The following is a 10,303-nucleotide window of genomic DNA, read 5'->3' on the forward strand; positions in this document are numbered from 1 at the left end:
TCTCCCAGACATGGATTCAAAATTTTACTCGCCTGGGTGTCCGAGTGCAGACGGTAGAGGAACCAAGTGAGAACATTGAGCATATGCTGGGGGAGGAGGAGGGTGGGGTGCGTGGGACTCCTGGCTGAGCACACGCTCTCTGTGTCATTATAAATCTGTGCCATTCTGAGTCAGCACTGATTACCACAGGCACAATTATGGCACCTGCAGGCAGGCGTTAATACTGCTAATGATACCGCTTTGCGGAATGATTATCTGAGAACTGTCCCCAGCGGCTGCACCAGGATTGCAGCCTTGTGTGACCCGGCGTGAAGCCAGCGGTGGAGAAGGCGGCACGTGTTCGGTCAAGACGGGCTGTCAGAGAGGGCAGCCTGCAATCAGATCAGACGTGCTGTCACTGGGGGGGCTGGCGGGCCCCCGTTCACGTGCTCTAGGGTGGGTGATGACCTTTAACAGATGTAGATTCTCAATATAACAACCCTTGAGTGCAGAGCAGATAAATGCACCAAGCTCCGCAGCTGGCTCCTTCATCTTTCCATCTCTGCTTGGATCAACACCTCCTGGGTTTACAAAGGTCACCGTGGAGATCGCTCAAGGACTGGCCCAGCCAGTCCCATCTGTGATCTCATGCTTGGGGATCCCTGGGGTCAACTCAACCCAAACCATTCCCTTTTGCCAGTCCCTTGACCATTGTTTTGATAGTTTTCTTTTCACTGTTTTTGGGGAGAGAAGAAAACAAAAGTCCTGACACCTTGCAAGTTAGAAGACCATCACCACCATCAAAATGAGATTATATCCATTAACTATTCCTGACCAAAAAAAATGGCATCTCCACCAAATGTTTTGCCTTAACAGGACACACAGAGTGGTCTTCCAGACACAGAGGATCACTCCTAATCTCTGAAGATCAGGTAACCTACCCGGAAGAGAGGTGTCTGCTTGCGTGACCAGGCTGTTCGATATATTCCAGGGACCCTCTCACTCCCTATTCCCCAACCTGCCTGCCAGCTAGCCAAAGAGCTTGCTTCTTTTTTTTTTTTTTTAAGATTTTATTTATTTATTTGACAGAGACACAGTGAGAGAGAGAACACAAGCAGGGGGAGATGGGAGAGGGAGAAGCAGGCTTCCTGCGGAGCAGAGAGCCCGATGCGGGGCTCGATCCCAGGACCCTGGGATCATGACCTGAGCTGAAGGCAGACGCTTAACGACTGAGCCACCCAGGCGCCCCCAAAGAGCTTGCTTCTGTGGAAGCCTGACCTTTGATTAATGGCATGCTCAGGTTCACAGAAATGTTAAGTGGCTCCCTATAGGCCATGACTTTTATCTCTAGGAGATTTACAACCCCTTACAAGATCATAGTTGTAATACTCAGAATATGCAAAAGTTATAACCAGGCGCTTCCTAATACCGGTCCTCTGTTCCCAGCCAGACTGGCCTGGAGCCTTCCTGGCTTTTGTCCGTGCTGCCCCCATTCCCCACTCCCCCTTCCATTCATCAGAACTCTCTTGATCTTCAAGCACAGCAGAGAGCCCACCTCGTCCAGGTGGCAGTCCTAGACTATCCTGGGGGCAGTGGTCACTTCCCCTCAGGAAATGAGACAACTGGCCTATCAGAAAAAGAACATTAGACCGAGAGTCAGAAAGGCTGGACCCAAATCCCAGCTTTGCTGGGAACTCACTCAGTCTTCCAGAATTGCTGTAACAAAGTACCACAAACTAGGGGTGTGTAAATAGCAGAAATGTGTTGTCTGACAGTCCTGGAAGCTAGAAATGTGAAATCAAGATGTCAGCAGGGCTCGTTCCTTCTGAGGGCTGTGAGGGAGAATCCATTCTATGCCTCCCCCCAAGCTTCTGGGTGTTTGCTAGCGATATCTGGTGTCTCTTGGCTAGGAGAAGCATCACCCCAATTCCTGCCTTCATCGTCCCATGGTGTTGCCCCTGTGTGCATGTCTCTTTGTGTCCAAATTTTTCCTTTTTAGAAGCACACCCGCCATGTTGGATTAAGGGTCCACCCTCCTCCAGTGTGACCTCACCTTAACTGATTCCACCTACAATGACCCTGTTTCCAAAGAGGGTCACATTCTGAGATACTGGGGGTTAGAACTTCAACATAGGAATTTTGGGAAGACACAATTCAACTCATAACAGGGGCCTTGGCCAAATCCTTCTCGGTACCCTCACCTGTAAAACAGAGATAGGACAGAAATAACTGCTCACAAGAGTTTCCAGAAGGATCAGTGCATGTGACTACCCAGCATGGTAGATGCATATGTTGGATTTCCTCTGTTATCATTTCTATTTTCTGCTGTCTTATTATGCTTCTTACAACTGTATGTGAGTGGAAGCAGAGAAGGAGGGGGGAGAGGAGGGCAGCCAAGACACAAACATAACTGAAGGCTCCTCCCTGGGGAAATGGGGACACCAAGATGGCTTCCTTCAGTCGGGCACCTCTTGAGGCAAGGACACAAGCTGTAGGCAAAGGACTTAAAGTCTGGCAGAGGAGCCCAGTGTCCAAGGACCCAGCAGAGAGATAAAGCCCTTGCTTGGCAAGTAAGAAGAGCAGACATCCCCCCAGATGAGGAGAGATCAGCTTTGGTAAATTCCCGCCCAGAATTTTGCAATAAAAAAAAAACTGAAAGAAGTTACTTTAATCTCAGCACACGTGTATAATTTTTTCACTAAAACGCTTGTTTTTGTTCTGAATTACACATGGTTTAGGGACTGAGGGCTCTCTCATAAAAGTTCGGGGCTTAGTGCTGCCAAAGACCTTACAAGGGCTCTTAGAGTGCTTGGCACAAAAATATATAATTACATTAAAAGAACAAATGATCCTGAAGAAGAAGAGAGGGAAGAGTGGTTTCTAGGGGAAAAAAAAAAAATGTGGAGGGACAGGGAGCTCTGATGAATCCATGCCTAGAAAGGATCTTACAAAAGGCAGTAGGAAATCAGTTTTTATGAAGACACAAAAGCGTGTAAAAACAAACTAAAGCCCCTAATAAGATAAGGTTGGAAATTCCCATTCTAGGTGTTTTTCTGAGTTCCTATGAAGGGAAGAGGTGGAGTCCAGATCAAAGAAGAGGGAGCTAAGGGGCAATGAGTGGATGAAGTTGCCAGCAATGGGCAGAGGGTAGAAACTTCCCATCTCCTAGCCTACGTTTGTCCTTTTAGTCAAGGAAAATGGTCTGCCGATCCAAAGATTGGGGATAACTATCATTAAGGGAAAAATGAAGCCTCAAAGGGACATGACAAGAACACCCAGATGCTCCTGCTGGCTCCCAATGTGTGCTTTCTCTTCCTCACTATGCTCCATCTCTTCCTCCCCATCCCATTCTTACATCTCCGAAGAATATTCTGGACTACTTTCTGCCCTTCCTCATCTCCCATGGATTCCTTGGCCTGTTGTAAGCGGTCTTCTATGCCCACTACTCTTCTGTAAGAGACAGTCTAAGGTCAATAATAACTACGTATCTAAGGTCAATAATAACTACGTATCTGATAGACCCAAGAGGTACATTTTAACTTTTGTCCCACTGGACCCTCTGTTGCATCCATCCGACTATGTTCATCACTACCTGTTCCTGAGACTCTATTGTTTTGACTTGCCAGATACCAAGCTCTCTTGGTTCTCCTCTTATCTCTCAATATTCTTCACTTGCCCTTTAAAGATTGGTGTTTGTAGGGTCCATTCTTTGCCCACTGGCTTTCCTGGTGATGTCATCCACTGTCATGGACATGTGCTTGGTCTCCTGCCTCCATTCCATTTTAGATTATTAGTCCACATCCATTGTGGCAAGTCAGTCCCCTTTACAGGGATCAAAGGGCCCCAACCTTACTTCCCTAAGAAGAGGTATTTTATGAAAAGAAAGAAAACTAACTTCTTGGGGGGAAAGAAGTCTCACCTCTAAGGACCTATCCTAAGGGGAGAAAACACGACAGATGTCTTCGAGAAAAGATGTTTACTATCAGATTATTTATAACAGGGCAAACCTCCCCCAAACCTTGATTTTAGCCGTGTGAGACCCAGATCAAACTTCTGAATCTACACAACTGTAAGACAGTAAATTCGTATTGTCTAAACCACTTAGTTTATGTAATTTATTAGGAAATAAATAGTAAATGAATACAACATCTTTTCTCTTGCAGCTTCCTTTTTTTTTTTTTTAAAGATTTTATTTATTTATTTGAGAGCAAAAGTGAGAGAGATCAGAGAGGGAGAGGGAGAAGCAGACTCCCCGCTGAGCAGGGAGCCCGATGTGGGACTCGATCCCAGGACCCTGAGATCATGACCTGAGCCGAAGGCAGACACTTAACCGACTGAGCCACCCAGGTGCCCTTATAGCTTCCATTTTACTGAAATGTTACCTCGGCTGCCAATTAAGACTTTTCCCTTTATGGGAAGGTTTGTTGGATAAACGTGCTCTTGGCAGAGAGGCATCTCAGGCATCCAGATACCAAGGCCTGGTGTGTGATTTCTGTCCCTGAATCTCTCGGCAAGCTCTGTGCCCCCCTCACCCGTTTGCTCCCTGGCTGAGGCAGATCCTGGGCAGCAGGCCCTGAGAGTGAGTTTGAGCACCCTCCTTTAATTCACTCCACCTCTACACAGCACCCATCCCCTGCCCGTTTGGGCAGCACCAGGTTAGAGCACAACTGGACATCAGTTAACCAGCTGTGGGCTTGGCAGCCAGGAGTAGGGGAGGGGGCGAAGTCTGTCCTTCAAACCTTCCTCATCTCCCTAGGGATTCTGGTCCGCTTAAAAGAGGTCTTCACTAAACCAGAACCCCCAAGTCTGGCTCCCCCTTTCTGCCACCATCTCACCCCTCCAAACCCCAGAACTCCACGGAATGGATGGCCAGGTTAGCAGCAGGGCCGTCGCCAGACTGCGGACACCACAGTGAGCACGGCCCCCTCCCGTGAACCCCACAGGCAATGGTCACTTAGGCTCGGCAGAAAGAGCAATGTCTTTCCTGGTCAGAATGAGAACAGATTTCCCGCCTGGTGATGGGAGAGGCTGGGTTTCCCCCTTGAACTATTGCCTTTGGTAGCAGCTTCTAGACCCAGAAAAACTCGGGGTTGGAAGCGACGCCTGTTCACAGGGAGGCATGAGGGTAGGAGCACTCAGCCCCTGTCTCTGATCCTGGGGGTTTCTACGCTGGGGCAGAGAAGCCCACCTCAGAGAACACGCAGGTACTGGGGCCTCCCGTGTGAGCCTCCACCTCTGGATGCTTCTGGGCCAAACGTGAAAAGTGGGCTTTGTTCTGTTTTGTTCTGTTTCACTCAGCTGGGCAAGCCTGGCTGCCCCACACCCACAGGAGCTAACGTTCGGAAGTGAGAGTGGCTTTTCCCTCGCTTCTTCCACAGCTGCCTGGGACACGGAGCTTACCCGTGGCGAGTCAGTCAGGAAAACACACAGAGTTTACACCAAATCTCATTTAAAGACTCATGTTTACCTGAGATGCTTCTCCTTTTCCCCTCTGAGAAGCAGCCTTTGCTGACCGGCCGGCTGTAGGGACAATGGGCCAGATTCAGGGGCTCCATCTGTCCTCCCTACCCGCACAGGGGACCCCAAACAGGTGCCTGCTGCCCCTTCCTGACGGCCATCCGCCGACTTCCTCAATGCAGCCCCAAACACGACACATGATTTTCCGTTGTGCACGACCTCTTTTCTGAAAGGACGCCCATCAAGTTAGCCTCCCTGGGGTTTCTCACTTCTCACTGGAAACTTCTCAAAGTTCCCAGTAACTTTCTGATCCGGTGGGAGAAGCATAACTACACGCTTTACGCATACATTTCAGATACATGGTGTGGGTGTCTGGTCTCCGTTTAGACAAATGTGGGCCCCCGACGTAGCCTATCGTGAGGCGGAGAAGAGAAGTGAGTCACCCCTGGTGGAGAACCACCGCACTAGATGAAGAAAAGCACTAACTGATCGGGTGCTTTCTTGGTGTGATCTAGGACTTGGGCCCCTGTGAGGTAGGTAGGAGTGCGCGAGGAGGAGACGAGGAACAGAGAGGTTAGGGAACTGGTTCAACATCTGAGGCAGGTCGGTCTGTTTTCCCCTGCTCACGGGAGCCAGAAATGGCCATTGAAAAAAGACCTGAACAGCCACCTGTGGGGGTTCTGCAATTGTTCGTGTAATCACCATTCTTATTTTATATCTTTCCTAGTTCACGGAAAGGTTGGAGTCTGAATGAATATTTTCAGCACTGATGTCTATTTTTCTCCCCAGGACTATTAACTGCAGTATTCAAATTTCACTGTACGTTTTCAAAAGTGCCATTTCAGAGACGTGTTAAAAAATTGGATATATTTTCCCCTGGAGTGCCTGCTGGGCTCCCTCTGGTGTCAGCTAAGATTATATTTGACTGTGACCACATTTCACACTAATGAGGAATACATCCTTCCTCAAGGGGCCGTTTCAGAAATCCAACTGGCTCTTATTGATGACATTATAAAATTGTTTTATTCAGATTTTACAAATATTCTGGGAAGGGTCTACCATAACTTAAGTGTTATAAGGTTAGAAAACAACAAACCTGAATTTCTTGTTTAATTTTGGGAAGGACCCAAATCAACATTTCACAAGATGGGACAAACTGACAAGACAAACATACAACTGTCAATATTTCCATCTGTGTCTATCTGTATGTAGGAGCGAATGAAAATGTCCAGTCTCACTCTGATAAAAAGAAATGCAAATTAAAATAAAAATAATGTGGTAGGGCTTTAACTTACCAACGAAGCAAATCTTTCTTTAAACAACACCAAATTCTATGAGTGCAAAACAAAACAGATCTCTTCTCATGCTTTGCTGGCAGCTTTTTCATGCAGCCATCTGGAAGAATTCTTGAACACTATGCAGAAAAAGCCATAATAATCTTGCATACTCTTTGACCCATTCATCCTATATACCTAGGAATGGTTTAAGCAAATACTTCAGAAGGAGGAAAAAGCTGCTTGCATGGGGATGTTCATTATAGTGCTGACTGTAATAATAAAATGTTCGGAGCCAACAACGGGAGAACGGTATATTTAGGTGAATTATGGCAAATTATCCCTTCTAGTATAGTAGTGGTTAAAGTGGGCTTTAGAGTCAGAATGTCTGGGTTGAAATGTCGGCTCCAATGCTAGTTCTGTGATCTTAAACAGATTGAATCTCTTCATCTGTGCAATGGGTATAATAATAGTACCTACCTACATGATTATTTTGAAAATGAAACAATACCAAGTACATAAAGCACTGAGTGGTGATGCATAGTAAGTGCTCAATAAATGTCTTTTGATGGACTATTATATACCTAGTGAAAATAAGAATTGGGAAAAAACCTAATAATATGACATTTAAAAAAAAATCATATTGAGGGGCACCTGGGTGGCTCAGTCGTTGAGCATCTGCCTTTGGCTCAGGTCATGATCCCAGGGTCTTGGGATGGAGCCCTGAATCGGGCTCCTTGCTCGGCGGGAGGCCTGCTTCTCCCTCTCCCACTCCCTCTGCTTGTGTTCCCATTCTCGCTGTCTCTTTGTCAAATAAATAAATAAAATCTTAAAAAAAATCATATTGAAATAAAAAATATTCTGTATTCATAAAGGCTAGTAGAAAACACAAAAATTAAAATAAATTTGTCAAAATATTGAAGTCATGGATGCCTTTTCCCCCTCAATTTTCTATGTTGCTATTATTTTTGTCACTAAAATACTAAGTAGTGGGCACCTGGGTGGCTCATTCGGTTGAGCATCCAACTCTTGATTTTTGGCTCAAGTCATGATCTCAGGGTCTGGGGATCGAGCCCCAAGTCAGGCTCCGAGCTAGCAGAGGGTCTGCTTGAGAATTCTCTCCCTCTCCCTCTGCCACTGCCCCCACTCACACGCTCTCTTTCTCTCGAAACTGGATGGATACAACTTCTACCGGAACATATTAAATGCTATAAATGAGATTCATTCAGGGTTCAACAAGATCACCAAAGAGGACCATCCCTAAATGGCCCTAAGATGGAGGATGGTCAAGGAAAGCTTCACAAATGATGTAATGCATGAAAATAATCTTGGAAGATTTATAAAAGCTAATTAAGTGAAGAGAGGAAGGAAGAACATTCCAGGGAGGGAATATAACTAAGAAAGGCAAAAGTGAATTAAAGCAAAATGGGTCCAAGGAACTGAAGTATATGGATAAAACCACAACATGGGAGAGTGTTGTAAGGAAAGAGCCCAGCGATGTAGGCAGGGGCTACATCTCACAGCTGAGCTGGACAATCTGAGCTTTGGGGGAACCACAGATGGACACTGTCATTTAGAGGTTGTGACCTCAGGTTGACCCTCAAACTGGACCAGGGCAATTGGAAGCTCCATACCCACTCCCCTGTCCTTGGAATGTATGTCCCACCCACTGTTCCTGTACAAGGAGTCCCTTCGAGGGCATAGATAGCCTTGAGAGAGCACCGTGTTGAGACCATCTGAATGATACACAAAGACTGAGCCCAGGCATGGCCTCTACAGAAACTCTTAAGATTCTGGTGGGTGGGTGTGGAGATCTACTCATCTTGCTGCCGCCCAAGACAAGCCTTGTACGCAAGTTCCTTTGCTTATTAAAGCTGCCACTTACCGACCTAGAGTGGCCGGCCTCTGCCTTCAGTCTCTCCTTACCCTCTGAGCACAGGGGCTAATTTTGATTCTCACTCAGGGAACTCCCAAAGTTGTGAGCCAACCAACAACTGGCGAGCCAACCAGGATGCCAAAGAAATGGGTCTCGGGCAAGAGGCATCCAAAGAGGGAACCCCAGTTTGGCCTGTGGGGAGGGGTGGCCCATAATAGGTCAGATGCTTGGGAACTGCTGCATGAGTACAGGGACGCCCCGAAAATGCCAGCCGGTCCAATGCATTTGGTGGAGGAAGTGTGCACAGCATATGGCGGCAAAAAAGGGAAACCAGCGGCTGCCACAGTGGGCTGACCTCCTCTGTGGGTGGTTTGATGGCCCCCAGTACCTAAGTACAGGCTGTAGCTAGGCTTACAGAGTTGGAAGAGCTGAGGTTAGAGAAGGACGTGCAGTTGCCCCTACTCTGCAGGCTTCGGGGCTGGCAGGTGAGCAGGACGGTGCTGGAGGCCTTAGCATGCCGTCATGCGAAACGAGGAGGGCGCAAGCTGCTGCAGATCAAGGTCAGAGCGCTTGTGACAAAGCCTGGTTGGGATGCCAAAAGGTGGAATCCCTGGGAAGGGGAGGAGAGAGAAGAGGAGGAGGCTGGTGATTGATGGCGAACGCCTGGACCCTAATACAAAGGGAAACAAAAGCACAGCCCATTGCCAAATGCTTGGGGCAGGCAGAGTAGAACATTCCTCCAGGAAGCTCCCAACTGTCTTCACGTTAATGTTCTGCTAGAGGGAAAAACAACCTTAGCTTGACAATAGCAAGGTCTCCAGGACCCTGTGAGTCTTCTTGAACATATGAGAGTCCTTTTAGAAACTTCCCTCTCTCTTTACCTCCCCCAACTCCGAAGATATAATCAGTCACCCATCAGGCCCCCAGTGCGGTTCTTTCTGCCCATGGGTCCTGTTCCATGCTAACATAAAAAAACACCTTTTTGTACTGAAAAATCTCAAGAATTCTTTCTTGGCCATTGGCTCTGAACCCCAATATTTCCACATTAGGCATGATGAGAGAATATACTAGCACTGAGCTTTTTCTTTTTTTTTAAAGTAGGCTCCATGCCCAATATGGGGCTTGAACCCACGACTGAGATCAAGAGTTGCATGCTCTACCACCTGAGCCAGCCAGGTGCCCCCCCTCCCCTTTTTTCCCACTGAGCTTATTGACTTAGCTGCCAAGTTCCAGCAGAAGGCCAGGGCAAGTGCCCCAACATGGTTGGTGTGGCTATGGGATACGGGGGCCATAGCTTTTCGCTGACCAGGCTGGAGGCAGAGATGATGAGCATCACAATGCACCCTGCCCTCTGGCAGTGCCTGCACAGGGCCCAGGGGCTCAAAGTACTCACTCCCAAATAGATTGAATTATTCTAGCCTACAGGGAGGTTTGGCTCAATGAGGGGCATGCGGGAACCTGGGAACCTGGAACTTTATAGATAAAGTGCAGTAAATTCTCAGGGAGCTGGGAATGAGACAGGCCATCTAGGCCTCCATCTTCGAAGGGTCTGACCTGGCCACATTCACTGCAAAGAATGAAAGCCAAGAATCTCCATTCAGCCCTTAGGACCTGGTACAGGACGCTGATATCCAAGCTGAACCCAGTTGTGGGACAAGACGTTGATATTGGGCAATCCATTGTTATCTGGGGGACATGGACAGATCCTGGGAACAGG

The sequence above is a fragment of the Callorhinus ursinus genome, unplaced genomic scaffold (assembly GCF_003265705.2).
Source record: "Callorhinus ursinus isolate GAN/ISIS: 27379988/994484 unplaced genomic scaffold, GSC_fseal_2.0 scaffold26, whole genome shotgun sequence".
NCBI classification, from domain to species: Eukaryota; Metazoa; Chordata; class Mammalia; order Carnivora; family Otariidae; genus Callorhinus; species Callorhinus ursinus.